This window comes from Melanerpes formicivorus, unplaced genomic scaffold, assembly GCF_026170545.1.
Source record: "Melanerpes formicivorus ecotype bairdi unplaced genomic scaffold, bMelFor1.0.p_v2 SCAF_13, whole genome shotgun sequence".
NCBI classification, from domain to species: Eukaryota; Metazoa; Chordata; class Aves; order Piciformes; family Picidae; genus Melanerpes; species Melanerpes formicivorus.
In genome coordinates, this window is record NW_027142365.1 from 4,650,561 (window position 1) to 4,666,256 (window position 15,696).

Genomic DNA, 15,696 nt, shown 5'->3' on the forward strand with positions numbered 1-15,696 from the left:
GTCTTCCCTGTTCCCTTGGGTGCGTGTGGCTTCCTTTCTAGACCTGTGCTTAAACAGGGGTTGTGTTAGGTGTGGAAGAAAGGTTGTGTGCTTTGGGCCTTCCCTTTTTTTTGGTTGTTTTTATGTTTCATAGGGCTTTGCCTTTTAAAATGTCATTTCATGTGGGAGAGATTGTGGTTGATTCTCTTCTGGCCTTTCATCAGTGGTGTCTCTTCAGTTACTAGCTAGCCTAGTACCCGAAGAATGTAGGACACTAGGTTATCTCCTAGCAGTGCTCCACATCAAGGTTGGCATAAAAGCATTTGGAAATCCTGTACTCTGAAGTATTTCACAACATTTTGTTTCAAAAGTTCTTGAATCATATGGGGTCCCTTTTTGGTGTAGAGATTTAGTGTGTGCATGCTCCTGGTAGCTGTATGTCCTGGTCTGCCACGGGTTGTTGATTTCCTTCTCATTCCCTGAAGCAAATTACGTGTTTGGAGCACGGTTGATATTTATTCCTGACATTGCTGCCCAGAACAATCTCTTCTTAATGTGCACCTGATTTTTATTAAGTAGTAGGGCTGCAAACTTCTCTTAAAGAAAAGAATCATCAGGTCCATTCCTGAAAGTACATCATTTGATGTCTTACTGTCACCTTCATAAACAACACTGGTTTTCCTTACAGGTCATCCTTTTCTTCCCACTGTCTTCTTCACTTTATGAGCTTCCTCACGAAGTTTGCATTTGTAGAGACAAACAAATTGTGAATTGTTGCACTTTGCTTTTTCTGGAGTCTGTAGTAAGGCATCTCATGGTGGAAAGGTGATGGTGCATGTTGAAAACCTGATTGGTGAACAGGTCACTGTCAACATGAAGCATTAAAGATGTGTCTGTAGTTATTCCATTCATCACTTCAAATATGATTCTCCTCTGCTTGGCATGCAGATGTACACAGAGGTTTAAGCATGCCAGTGTGTCAAATGACAGTCTAGTTTGAGTATGGTGGTTGAAACATTTGTTGTTAGAAGATGTTGTTTCAAGTTAGGGACCTCCTGTAAGAGCTCAGTTGCATGGAGCTGATGGTCATTGCTTGAAACATGATGGGAAGCTATTGGGGTCCATCTGAACTCTTCAAGAATCATTGGTCTTGAACATCCATTTGTTTCTTCCTTTGTTGGAACTCCTTCAATTCTGAAGGCACTAATACCCAATTGTGCTCAGCAGCAGTGTGTTTAAAAAAACCCAAACCATTTCATTTTGATCTGCTCTTGTAAGGTGCTTCATACTGACTGAAGTGTTGGTGCTCAGTTCATATTCTGCCTGTAAGGAAGACTTTAATGAAGTAGATCCATGGACTGCTTTAGGTTGGAAGGGACGTTTAAAGGTTTTCTAGACCAAGTTCCCTGCAGTGGGCAGGGACATCTTCAACTTGTCATGGTCTAGTCATGAGGTCTGTGGTGACAGATTGGACTTGATGATCTTTGAGGTCTCTTCCCACCTTGGTGATACTGAACTTGTCCAGGTTGTTCAGAGCCCTGTGCAACCTGACCTGGAGTGTTTCCAGGGATGGGGCTTCTACCACCCATGTGGGCAAACTGTGCCAATGTTTGACCACTCTCATGGCAAAAACCAAATGTCTTCCTTCAGTCCACACTGCACAGATCTTTCACTGACTTCTGAATCATTGGGCATTCTTTTTTTTTTTTTTCTTAATCAATATTCCAGAGTGAATGGAGGAAAAAAAAGACCCCAGTACAAAATTGCACAAAGTTTGTTGTTTGAGGTTTTTGGGGGGTTTAGTTTGTTTGTTTGGGGGTAGGGGTTTGTTAGTGTTTGGTGGTTGTTTTTTAGTGGTGTTTGGTGTTTTCAGTCTTTCACAGGCATTTGAGTTCAGGATTAATCTAGAAAACAGGCTTCAAAGTGACAAAGGACTGAAAAAGCCCCACCAGACAAACATACTTTTATTTCACAGAGTGGGAACGTTGGTCTTGGTGACAGGCTTCTTAAAGGGAGCTGGGCAGTTTTGCTACTTGATGACAAAGGGAAACATGCCCTGGTGAGAGGTGCTTGTTTGGGGATTTGAGGAGAACCACAGATCACTTTTGTGTGTTGCTGCCTCTCTGGCAGTTCTTAAACTCTATTTTCAGAGTCTAAAATTGTCCCGGTTAGAAAGTAGGAGTCAATCCTTAAGGAATAATAGAAACCTCTCTCAAAATGACTTTCATATTTCATCTAGACATGAAGCTGTGCTAGATCCATTACATTTTAGAGAAAACTGAGACAAGTTGTGCTGCTGTGCAGAAGGACCAGTGTGAGGCACGTGTTGTGGCAGATGTGGTGAGGGCTGCAGTCGTGAAAGGAGATCTGGAAAGGGCAGAAAAATCAGAGTCATGGAATGATGCAGGTTAGAAGGAATCTCTGGAGATCGTCTAGTCTACTCCCCCTGCTAAAGCAGGGTCACTCAGAGCAGGTTGCACTGGAGCACATACAGACAGCTTTGAATCTCTACAAGAAGTCTGGAAAGGTTGTTCAGGTGCTCCTGCACATTCAAAGAAGTTCTTCCTCACATTCTGATGGAGCTTCTGTGTTCTAGTTTGTGCACATTGCCCCTTGGTCTGCCCCAGAAGCCCACTTTATGGAGATTGGCCTCATCTTCTTGACACCTATCTTACAGATACTGATCAGCATTGATAAGATGCCCTCTCAGTCTGCTCTTCTCCATGTCAGAACCTCAGGTGTCTCAGCCTTTCCTCTTAAGGGAGATGATCAGTGCACTCGTCATGAGTAGTCATGAGGTCTTGGGTGACAGGTTGGACTTGATGATCTTTGAGGTCTCTTCCAACCTTACTGATTCTATGATCTGTGTAGCAGCCCATTGGGGAGGCATTCAGAACACAGAAGTGGGAGGTGGTTTGGCAGGAGTGACTGTGAAATGGTGGCATTCATCAGGGGATTAAAGAGGGGAAAAGAGAGGGGGGGAAAACCCAAACCATTAAAATCAGTATGCTGCAAGATGGCAAACCTCAGTAAACTCTGAGAAGTGGGAGACACGACTCTGAGTTTGTTTATAGATGCAAATCTGGAAGAGGACTCCAGATGAGGTGGCAGTTCAACAGAATTCTTGATTATGGAGACAAGCACAGACTGTCCCAGTTCAAAAGGAACAGAAAACACAGTAACTCACTAACTTGATAAGTTTCCCCAGCACAAGAAGGAAGGAAGGAAGGAAGCTTGCAGAAAGCCTGACCTAGTTTCCAACAGGGATAATTTGAGCAGGGATATGTATGAAAAAAACATTTTTCTCTTCTCTGATAATTTTTTGTTGTTGTTTTTTGAAATGGAACACTCTGTGAGTTCTGTGGGTTGTGCTTGCCAGGACAGGCACCAAGCAGGGGCTGTGGGGAGTACAAAGAATCGGCGAGTATTGTAGTAACGAAAGGAGGACAAAGGATTTGGGCTGCTTCTCAGCAGGAAGGGGAAGTTACCAACTTCTGACACTAAAATGGTTTATTAAAATGGGGGAAGGGAAGCTTGTATCAAGTCTTTAGCTAAGACTTTAATTGAGAGCAGATGGCAAATTAAATCACTGGATGCTTAGTGGCTGGTGTGAAACTATACAGCTTCAGAGCTGTGAGCTGTTACCTTTGACACTTGGGGAAGAGTAGATAAGCTTCTAAAAACCCAGAAGAATGAACACAATGCTGAGGCAGGCTTATTCATAACTTCTACTTTCAGTTTTCAGAAAGGAACATTAGCAGTGTTGCAAGAAAGTAGGGAAACTGATAATATCCAGCAGGTTTTCTCTCACAAATAAACCACGTCTAAGAAACTGAACTCATTTCTGTCACTTGGTAGGAAGAAAAGGACAAACTAGTAGATTACCACAAGCTGAAGTGAAGCTTTGAAGACTCTTCTAAGTTAGAAAAATGTGGTCTGGTTATAAAATGGATGCAGAAATCTTTGCACCATGTATCAATAGTTCAGAGCCTTCGAAGGGATGCATGGTGGATGGGACTGTGCAGTGTCTGTTGTAGGTCTGGTGCTGGTCAGTCATTAACAACCTGGATGATGCAATGGGGAACATACTGACTCTGCAGGTACTGAAATAGAAGACCAGCTGGGTGTTTCCCCTAAAAATAGGAAAGGACTGGATGAGCTAAATGTGTATCCTGTTTTTTTTCACATTACTTCATCAAGATTTTGTGCTGCAGCAACTGTGAGGACAACTAGTTGTGCTGTTAGTCCATAGAAAATCCCATAATAATTGTAGGAGTCACATTTGACACACACCAGTAAAAAGGAGAAAAAAAAAATATATATATATCCCTGTTTATGCATTCCAATGTGACAGCTGATTTGTAAGAGCAGTGAAGTTGTCCTGCTCTACCCTTGTTTTGGAAAGACTTCTGAACTGCCGTGTAACACTTTGAGCACTGGATTTGGATTTGAGACCTTTCCAAGGAAGAGGGAGAAAGCAATCAGACTAGGCCAGCTAACTTGCAGTGGAAAAAAACTGAGCAAGCTGAGAACATTTTAATCATAAAAGCAAGTATCCTGAATTTTAATTCTTTATCTGTATACCTGTCCATAGTTTCTGTGCTGTGACTGCAGCATTGCAATGGTTATTTTGCCAACAGGAAGCACCCCGGTGCTGGTGCTGGTAGTGGCATATGTTTTTAATACAGAAGAGGTGTGTTGGCATGGTTAATTCTGCATGTGTGGTTAATCCCTGTGTAGTCACTTCTTTTCCTTTCTTCCCACCTCTTCTTGCTATTCCCCTATTAAACATTCCATATGAATAGCTGTGGGACCTCTGTAGTTGAACGTGAAATAAAGGATGAGTGTTCAAAAGCATCAGGCTCGTTCATACCATTGGAAGCATCTTGAGTCAGCAGGTCAAACAACCTAAAAGGAGTCAAATCAGCTGTCACTTAAAGCAGTAACCTTTCTTCCTTCTCTTTTGAGGAAGTCCCTTTTCTCTTAGCCATTGCAAATGCCTTCTACAGAAGACCTCAAGGGTCTGATGGTAGGGAGGGCGCTCGAATACATTCTCATTTTGTGGTGCCCCTCACACATCCTGCAGTAGTGCTGGTGAGTAGCTGGAGTTATTCATCAGACCACAGGCAGCAGAAGATGCATCAGCTCCTTTTAATGAGTCTCTTGATACAACAGTCGGTGCTTAAGTCAACAGTAATTTGCTGTTGTGCTGTCTACATCTTAAATGCTATACAATTATTTATAGTAAATCCCATAAAAATTGTCCTTAGTCAGCAGCTGGAGGAATGGTGAGTCTGAGAACTGGTCAGTCCAACCCTTCATCAGTGCCATGTACACAATTAAGCAAATTACAGATGGCTTTATGTATAGTATAATAGTTTTACCTAGAGCCCAAAATTGAGGAAGTACTAAAATAATTGGGAAGGAGAACAGGAAGAGGGTTTTTTGTTGTTTGTGCCCCAAGGTTCAGGAAGAAGGAAATAAAGAAGTCACTGTTGGAGCACACACACAAAAGTAACATTACAGAACACTGCATTTTATGATATAGAAAGGTGATGCTTGTTGGACATTTGGAATATACTGTGGAACATAGTGTGGTGGCCCTAGTAATGGTCAAGAGCAAGGAAAAGTAGATTCAAATTCTTAGGCTGAGAAGTAAACAAGCTGTTCTGAGGATCGAAGAGGCTGATGGATGAGTCCAGAAACTGGTATGGAGTGAGCAACCAGAGTGGGAGAGGAGCTAGATGCTTTGCTGCAGAGAAACTCAACTACATTCAGGCAGAGAAACTCAACTGCTTTCAGGCACAGTAAATCAACTGCTTTCAGACTAAAAGAAGATAAATTAGACCTGTAGACTCCTCCTTCCTCCTTCTATCCCCTCAGTCTGCTGCACTGACTTCCCAGTAGCCAAATTCTTCTGATTGCAACCACACCTTCCTTCCCAGCTCCTGCAAGTCTGCTATTGCTGCCGCTTCCCCTGCCCTGCACACAAGCTGGTGAAAGTGGTCGAGTGCAGCTGCATTGGACACTGGGATATCTGTGGTTATCTGCTTGCAGTGGTGTTGCAAGGTTGGTTTGTACCTTTAGATTTGGATTATCTGCTTGATAAACAGCATTTAGCGCCGTTCAGCTGCAGGAATGTGTTAACCTTTTTTTCCTCCTTCATTTTTCTCCTAGAATAGGAAGAAACAATCTCAGCATGCAGAAGTTTAGCAAAGATTTGACTGTGAGAGCTTTCAGTGCTCACTTTTTTTTTTCTTTTTTTATTTGCTGAGAGAATACATTTGTAGTGGTAGCTGGAAGAGAAGGGAACTGAATGTGCAGGATTAAGCTTGAGGCCCCAGCTTCCTGTATAAGGGGAGAGAAGCTCACGAACCCGAAACGCCAGCCAAAAGGAAAGAGGGTAATGGACACAGACCATGTGGTTTGCTGTGCTGCATGCCAGCAGCTGCTGGGTGGGCTTCCTGCTGTGGGACACCAGTGACGTTTAGGGCAGTTGCTGGCTGTGCAGAGCTGCCCTTTGCTGTGCAGAGCACAGGAGCTAGATGAGGGCAGACTGACAGATTGGCAGTTTCTGGTGCTTTTAACGGTTCTGAAAGCAGTAGGGTTTTCTTTCTGGCAGGGTTTAGGTTGAAAGAACTCCTCATACAGATTTTATTATTTAAGACTAAAGCAAATGTTGAGAAGTAGGAAAATGGAAGTTCTTGGAAAAAATGACAGGAAGAATTCACTGCTCTGTAGCTGAAGAGGCACAGTTGTGTAGGAGGCTGTTTCTTGGACACTGCAAAGCCAAGCCACTGGGGAGCTCAGATTCCAAAACCTTTCTAGGACCTCTCTTCCCTTTCAAAGCAAAGTCAGAAATGTGTTTTTGACAGGGTGTACAGCTCACTTCAACAAGCTCTGATCTGGGAACTGATCATCAGACAGGGCTTGCCAGCTAGTTCTCTGCAAACCAGATACTAGAGAGCCTCTTTCTTACGTCTCACTTCACCTTTCACCTTAGATTTGTCTTTTTGTAGGGGATGTGAAAAGCCACCTGAAAATCCAGCCCAGAGTGTAATATAGGAGGGTCAATATTATGAATAACTCTAAAAGCATTTGTAGTAAATGAGCTAAATGTTAAAATGTTGAGTTTCCTGCTGTGTGAGATAATGAGCAGCACATCCCAGCTCTTGTGGAATGCGGTACCTGAAGAGAAATTAAAAGATGTCTTTGAAGAGTAATTGGTTTGAAAGTTGACTTAGTCCTGTAGTTGCAGCCATACACTCAGGTCTATAATAAATTCCTTCCAAACACCTTCAATAAAAATTCCTCATTTGCCTGTGATAGCCCTTTGACATTCTGCTCCTTCCGGCAGAGGTAATCCAGAGACATGCAGACAAAGTTCATGTTTGCTGTATTTGTCCTTCGTTCTGCAGATTATTGTGTGTGTGCTCCTTCTCAAAGGGCACCTTGTCCAGTTCCTCAAGTGTTGTTAACTTGCTGCTGGCTTCCTGGAAAAGATACTTGAAGGCTCCAGGGACTTGAACTCAGCGGCACTGCCTTCTAAAGCTGTCTCGGGCGACGCAAACACTTGAAAATACTTCCATAGCAGCAGGATAATTGGACTCTTGCTTTTGATTTCTGAAACATCTGGGTTCATACTCTGCAGTCTGGTTATTTTTGTACAAGCCTAAGAAGGAACAAGAAGCCTGAGGCTGTAGAAGAGCCATCAGCCTGCAGAGTCAAGGCAGGAGATCGATGAGGCTGCTGTTCTTAGAAGGAATCTTCCTAGAGGTTTTCATCCTTTCACAGGCAGTTGTTTTGCTCTCTCTCCTCTGTTGTATAATTTTTGCTGTTGTAAATAGCTTTGCTCTTGGGATTTGGGTTTATTTACATCTGCCATTAGTAATGTGGACTATAGATGCCTACTTGAAATTAGGATTCTCTTGTCTCCTTCGTGTAAACAAACTGGGTTTCAGGAGTGGCTGAAAAAAAAAATCCCTTCCACTTCAGCTTGTAACACAGAGCTACCAAAATGTATTATACTCCTTATTATGAATATGGTAAGTGATTTTTCTTTGTTCTGATGGCAGCTATAAAGCTACACAGTATTTCTTTTTCCAATTGGCCCGATAAATGGTGAAATATTTTGTTACAGTTTAATTATGGAAAACTGGAGCTTACGGTTCTGCCTTATTTAAATGTGGTGTGAATCTTTTCAAAGTAATAGGGCAAATATAGTACTGCTTCTGGAGGCTTAAAAAGATGATTTGTTCTGTAATATTAACTTTTTGAATGCATTATTCATGAGAAAAGCAAAGCTGGAAGTTTTTTTCTTCTCCCTCAGTGGAAATGAACATGAAGAATACATTATCTGTGTAGGGAGAAAGAAATGAATGTAAAGGACTCTAACTCTTGCTAATACTGGAGTGGTGCCTGCAAGCACTACTGTAATTTCCTTAGGGAAAAGAAAGCAGAGTGTTGTTGAAAATAAGCTGATATGATCATTGAATAATTTGTGCAATATTACTGAAATCCAATTCCACAAAAAGTCAGGGTAGTTTCAGTTAGAATGTGCTCTTTCCAATGACACAGGGCCTGTTTATTTCAGTTGATTCAAACTTTTATGTCTGAGATTTATTAACTCTCTGCTTTGGATAAAGGGCTGGGCTACATGTTTTTCTTACTTGTACCTCTTTCAAGCTAGTTTTTCCAGATTGCTGCATATGCATACAATGTGTTCATGCATACAATGTGTTCATGCATACAATGTGTTCATGCATACACACACACACACACACAGTGGATTTATTAAGGCGAGGAAAATGTGTAAGAGCTTTTCCATCTCTGGTATGTAAATGGAATTTGGAGGAACATTTAAAACTGTTTAGCATTCTCCAATGCAACAAATCCTTTCAGTGTGGATTGTTTTAAACCTGGTGCAAACTTATATGATTGTATCTTCAGCTGTACTAACACTATAAACAAGAAGAATAAGCCAAGTGACATCATTTGTAGGGATCTTTTTCATTTGTACTTTTCAGTGTTCCTCAGTCATGCTTGGTTTAGTTGCCTGAAATGACTCAAGGAAAAAAAAAACCAAAAAAGCAACCATCACATGTTTAGGCAAGAGCTCTGGGGATACATTTTTCCATTGCCTTACTAGATTCTTATACAACAATTAGTTTATTAATGGGGGGGGAGGGGGCGGGCAGAATCTCTAATGGGTAATACCCAAACACTATCATTATATTTGGTGGAAGGCATAATTCATAGATTCATAGAAGGGTTTGTGTTGGAAGGGACCTTAAAGATCATCTAGTTCCAAGCCCCCTGGCATTGACAGGGGTTCAGTCTGGAGAAGAGAAGGCTCCGAAGTGACCTAATTGTGGCCTTCCAGTATCTGAAGGGGGCCTACAGGAAGGCTGGGGAGGGACTGCTCAGGATCTCAGGTAATGATAGGACTAGGGGGAATGGATTGAAGCTGGAGGTGGGGAGATTCAGGCTGGAGGTGAGGAGGAGGTTCTTCACCATGAGAGTGGTGAAACCCTGGAATGGATTGTCCAGGGAGGTGGTTGGGGCCCTGTCCCTGGAGGTGTTTAAGCCCAGGCTGGATGAGGCTCTGGCCAGCCTGATCTAGTGTGAGGCGTCCCTGCCCCTGGCAGGGGGGTTGGAACTGGATGATCCTTGTGGTCCCTTCCAACCCTGACTGATACTATGATAGATCAGGTCACTCAAAGCTAAACTGCCCTTAAACACTTCCAGGGAGAGGGCATGCACGGGGTGACCTGTTACAGTGTCTCACCACCCTTACTGTAAAGAATTAATTAATGTAATTGTTACTTTAATGCTAAGGACCTCAGTATTTCCTAGATAGGGTTAATGTTGTTTCTAGACATTGGATAAAGCAGTTTGTGATACCACTGCAGGGATTTATGCTGCCTGTGATAGGGGAATGAAGTTAGGATGTTAGGAGCTAAGTACTCCTCGAGACCTTGCTATTAAATTATAGGAGCACCTCTCAATTTTTAATATATATTCAGCCCCAAGCTCCTGGTGAAAGGCTGTATGTGGGCCTTAACCTAAGAATAAAAATGAAGCAGGAGATGTTTTGTAGGTATTTTCTTTTACCCTGGGTTTAAAAACATTGTTCTGTAGACAAGAAACCATGGGAAAGAACAGATGAAGCCACTTCTCAAAGTAAAAGAAGAAAGAGTGTAGCAGAAAAGTGAATCTAATTATCTTTAGACTTGAGCTGGTTGTCTGAGTTGTTGGGGTTGACCTTTAGCTCTTTGCTTTGCAGAACATATATCCTGTTAGGAAGTACGATCCAGTATTGTCTTTTGTCACTTAATCCGATGTTTTAAGGACACCTCAATTCTGTGTCCTCCAGTTGTCACTTGGAGCAGTTAGTAGCTTTTGGCATTATTTGGCTTTTGGCATTGTCTTTCCTTTTAATGGGACTATCCAAAGCTTGTGGTTATAAGGGAAAAGTACTTACTTGTGGCTCTTCTACATACTCCCAGCCACATCCTTTAATGCTTGCAATGAAATTTCAAATGCCCACAAACTGATACAGAGAGGGTCATAGAATCATTAGGTTGGAAAAGACCATTAATCCAGCACTGCCAAGTCCACCACTAAACCATGTAACTCAGCACCACATCTATACATCCTTTAAATACTTCCAGATGTTTATACATGGTACAGATTTGTAGGGCTTGCAGTTTTTTAACATTGCTCATGAAGATCTGGAGAAGAAGAGGCTGAGGGGAGACCTCATTGCTCTCTACCACTACCTAAGAGGAGGTTGGGGTGCGGTGGGTGTTGGCCTTTTCTTCCATACAACAAGAAGAAATGACCTGAAATTGCACCAGGAGAGGTTTAGATTGGAAATGTTTATTGTAAGAGTGATCAGGCATTGGAACAGGCTGCCCGGGGAGGCAGTAGAGTCACCATCCCTGTAGCTGTGGCACTTCAGGTCATGTTTTAATAGCCACAGTGGTGTTAGGTTGACAGTTGGACTTGGTGATCTCAGAGGCTTTTTCCAACCAAAATGATTCCATGGTTCCATATATCTATCTTTGGGATTAACCAGGAGACTTAAGGTAGTGGTGGGAAACTTTGCACCCATGGCCAGAAAGCAAGCACAAAACCCACAAAAATGTCATAATGACCTCATGTTGTTGTCAGATGGTGGTGAAGCAAGTTTTAATGTGTAGGTTATCAAAGGGGTTTGGAAACAGTGCTCATCCTTGACTAAAGAAAGGGATGAGATGGTGCCTTCAGTGCTTGGGTCACTTACAATTGCACCAGCAGATGAAACAAAATCTCTGAACAACTGAATTTTCTCAGATGAGGGAAAAGAACCCACCAAATTTTGTGGATAATGTGATTACTTCAGCAATGTGTAACTTGATGTGAGGCATCCTCTGTATGAGAAAACTTTCCACTTACACCTCTTGGCAAAAAGAGAGAGGAAGAGTTGAGAAAAAAAGCTGCTGTGAAAGCCTATCCAGAAGCTTTGCCCTGTTTGTGTAAGCTCTTTCTCTTGCAGGCTGTGTTGTGGTCTTTGAGTACACATGGTAGTTTGGGGCAATAAATCTTCCATGAAATGTTCTATCATCAGGACCGTGGTATTTTTCTTGGAGCACACCATGGGGAACTTGCTGGAGTCCCCAGGAATCCTAAGTTATGCTTTGTGAGTGCAGGAGTTTGTGTTTGCTGCCTGGTGTTCTTGGTTCAGCCTTCTTGAGGGACCTCATCGTAAGCCCCAGTCCTGTGTTCTGGTTTTTGTATGAACAACATTTTCCATTTGTCTTTTGGATATGCAGATTAATATTCTGGAGTGGTTAGGAAATGGCTGCATTGATATGGGCAGGGGAGCAGAAGCATTAAATGAAGGGGTTGTTTTGCAGCATTTTTAGGATGCTTGATGGATTGTTTCTGGTCTTGGCCAACGCTACTGACTTACAGGAAAGACTGAAGCAGTTTTTTGGGGGAGGGTGATCTTCCCCCTAACTGTAAATATTTGCAATATAAACAGCTGAGCTATTCATCAGTGGAGAGAAGAAAAGAAAGAAAGGGAAAAAAAAGGCATTTTTTGGTGGGGGTTCTGGTGCAGACAAATCAGATGAATTATGTCCTACCAGGGCATATCAGCTTGGCGTTGTGAGCGCTGCCTGTGGTCAGCTGGGCTGATCACTGAGCTACCAGGAGGTTAAGGACAATATCCACAGAAATTACTCTGGAGCTATAATAATGCAATTAAAACAAACAGAATAATAATTCTGTTCAATCTGGAGACCCATTACCACCCAGAAACTTCCCACCACCAGCTGTCTGGGTCTTGGCAGGAGATTTTTGGCAGTGTGTGTGAAAACACACTGGACCTCACTTTGTTTGTTTTGCAGGGCTGGAGTTCCTCACTTGTGTTGGGACCATAGGAGGAAGGGGCCTGGAGCCTTCATTCTTGCACACATATTTGTTACTGAAGTAGAGTTCTTCGTCAGAAGTGAGAATTTCTCTCTAGTGTTGCAAAACTTAGCTCCAGCTTGATCTTTGTTAAACTTTGGTTTGGGAAGGTCATGTTGGGTCCTGCATTTCTCTTGACGTATTTTACTGTGTCCCCAAGAAAAAGTATGGCTGTGTAAGAAAGGCAGCAACAAAGCTGGTCACACATAATTTGTCTTCTTCATTTTGGTTGTGCAGGGTCAAGAGAGATGCCAGATGTGTCTTGGGTTGCAGCAGGCGTGCAATCACAGGCCGTGCTTTTCTGCTTGAGCTCTGCGTAGCTTTGGGAGATGAATTCAAATGCAGAAATCTCTGCAGGGTTTAGCAATTCATTGAAGATTGCTGGAGCTGGGCAGAGGGAGCTAAGTGGGCAGGGAGATATTCTGCCTGAACTGGTAGTACTCAGCCAGTAGCCAGAAGAAAGCTTTTAAAATTGCTTATGCAGGACAGAATATTTATTGTTCAGACCAAAAGGGATTTTTAAAGCTCTTAGGATGATATGCAGCCACAGCAGATGGGACCGGCTTGGGTGACACTTCTGCCAGTGCAGGTTTTGCTACACACAGCCAGGCATCCTGGGGCACCCAGTCAGTTTTGAGTTAGAAATTGTTGTTGCTGTCCCCCTCTTCTGTCTGCATTTGAGTTGCAGGCCACATCACAGCAGGGCTTGGGGTGCTTGCAGAGCTTGCGCAGGCATCACAGCAGCAAACTGGCAGAGCCTGAGTCTGTGTGAACTGTGCAGGGAGCGTGAAGTGACTGAAGAGGAGTGATAGAATATAGAATAGAATATAGAATAAACCAGGTTGGAAGAGACCTTCAAGATCATCGTGTCCAACCCACCTAAACAGCTAACCCATGGCACCAAGCACCCCATCAAGTCTCCTCCTGAAAACCTCCAATGACGGCGACTCCACCACCTCCCCAGGCAGCCCATTCCAATGGGCAATCTCTGTAAGGTTAGAGCTTGCTATTTGTGAGAGAGAAGGGACAAATCCTAAAGATGACCACTAAGTGTTTGAGTATGTATGTGTAGGTGGAGATTTAATAGGAGTTAAAATTTATGGGTCCGTGTGCCTGGGATTTGCCATCTAAGCTAAGTGCAATAAGTGCACTGGATCAGTCATCTGGTTTGGGCTCCTGCTTGGGATCATCAGCTGCTTCTCTCCTCTGAGCCTCATATGGACCTCTGCTATTAGAAATGCTGATAATAAGGATCCTACCTCCTGAAGGGATAAGGAGTAAGTGTTCTGCAAGACTTATTTAGCACGGGGATCAACTGGGCAGTAAGGCCTGTTTAGTGTAGGTGGTAAGTCTGGCTTATTTATCCCAAGAAAGACAATGATTCAAAGTGTCATTATGTACTAAATACACTGCTTACTGTCACCACTGCATCAGTGACAAAGGAGAAGATGGTTTTTGGGCCAGATCAGGTAGAGATCAGGGGATAAGAAAGAGTTCTGCATAAAAAGCTTGGATAAGAATGGAGGTTGAGAGAGGCTGGGGCCTGGGCAGGCTGTAAAATTCATTTCACTTGCATCATGCTTGGTGGTCTCTTAAAATTAGCACAAAGGCACATCCTGCAGAAGTAAGCTAGAGAGGTGGTTTCATTTTGTTGCTGGGTGCAGGTGCTCTTTTTACCACTTCAGACTAGATCAGTATTTTGGCCTTTAGTTGGGGATAACAGGAATGAGTTTTATAGAAAGCGTCCACATTTTTTCTCCCAAGAAACAACAAAAAGTTACTGCACTGTTTGGGGGGGGGGGGGTGGAGAATATTTTTTGTTAGTTGTTTTGTTTGTGTGGTATTTTCTTCCCTAGTAGAATTAAGGAAAGTTTATGTTTTCACTTCTCCCAGCTTGTGGTCCTGAAGGACACCGGTTAATCAACATCTTATTACACCGAGGTCTGTTGTTCATGCTTTCTCTTGGCTTGCCTGTAAATTAGTAAGTGGTAGCTTTCTGCTTTACAGTATGGTCAGAAGTTGAAGCATCCAAGTATTAAACTGGGTGCATTCTTAGAGTACAAAGTTTTTTTTTAGGCCATTTCAAATAGGTCAAAAGTACTTGATGTTCTGCGTGTTTGGAAAAGCAGTTCAACATGTCTGCAGCTGTTCTAACCTGCAGCTGAACTGTCAGCTCGGGAGAGGCATCTAAGTACTTAAAGGTACCAAAATGCTTTGTTAAAATAATCCCCTCCTGTATAAACTTAATGGAGCAAGTAAAAATAATTTCATTTTTTGTTCTCCTGGTTTCTAAATGGGCAATAAATTGTGGCTTTGTTCTTAGAAAGGAATTGCTGGAAGTTCGGTGAGTTTCAGTTCAGAACTGAAGTGACTTTATCATACAAAGCTCGCAGTTCCCTGTATCTTTTGTCTCATTCTTAGTCTAGTTGCAGCTTTCTGAATATCATATTTCCAGGTGGGAATGCTCTGCTGCTAATGGTCTGGGAATGCTAAATTGGTAATATAATCTGGAGTGCAAGGTCAGAAGAGCTCTAGGAATGAATACTTCCTGATTTATTTCTTTAGATTAGATGAAAATACACTTAATATTAGGCAGCACCTGCAGTGCTTACTGTTACAGTGTGCTGGCACTGGTTAAATTACCTTATAGACTGTTCATATCCAGGCTTTTTAATGTGAATGGAATGGAATGGAATGGAATGGAATAGAGTATAATAGATCAGGTTGGAAGAGACCTTCAAGATCATCGCGTCCAACCTATCATCCAACACCACCTAATCAACTAAACCATGCAGCCAAGCACCCTGTCGAGCCTCCTCCTGAAAACCTCCAGTGATGGTGGTTCCACTACCTCCCTGGGCAGCTCATTCCAGTGGGCAATCACTCTCTCTGTGTAAAACTTCCTCCTGACCTCCAGCCTGAACCTCCCCTGGCGCAGTCTGAGACTGTGTCCTCTTGTTCTGGTGCTGGCTGCCTGGGAGAAGAGACCAACCTCTGCCTGTCTACAACCCCCCTTCAGGTAGTTGTAGAGAGCAATAAGGTCACCCCTGAGTCTCCTCTTCTAAGCAGCCCCAGCTCCCTCAGCCTCTCCTCACAGGGCTGTGTTCCAAGCCCCTCACCAACTTTGTTGCCCTTCTCTGGACACACTCCAGCAAGTCAACATCCTTCCTAAAGTGAGGGGAAGTATTACACTGATAGATATACACATTGGTACTACACTATACATTAATATTACTGATATTACGTAAGTATAAAAAAAAG

At 42.8% G+C, this 15,696-nt stretch overlaps 1 protein-coding gene across 4 annotated transcripts in view; it reads left to right on the top strand.

Annotated features, from left to right (window-relative positions):
• Positions 1-15,696, top strand: part of CTDSPL (CTD small phosphatase like) — a 91,288-nt gene that overhangs the window by 23,035 nt on the left and 52,557 nt on the right. The window lies entirely within an intron of this gene.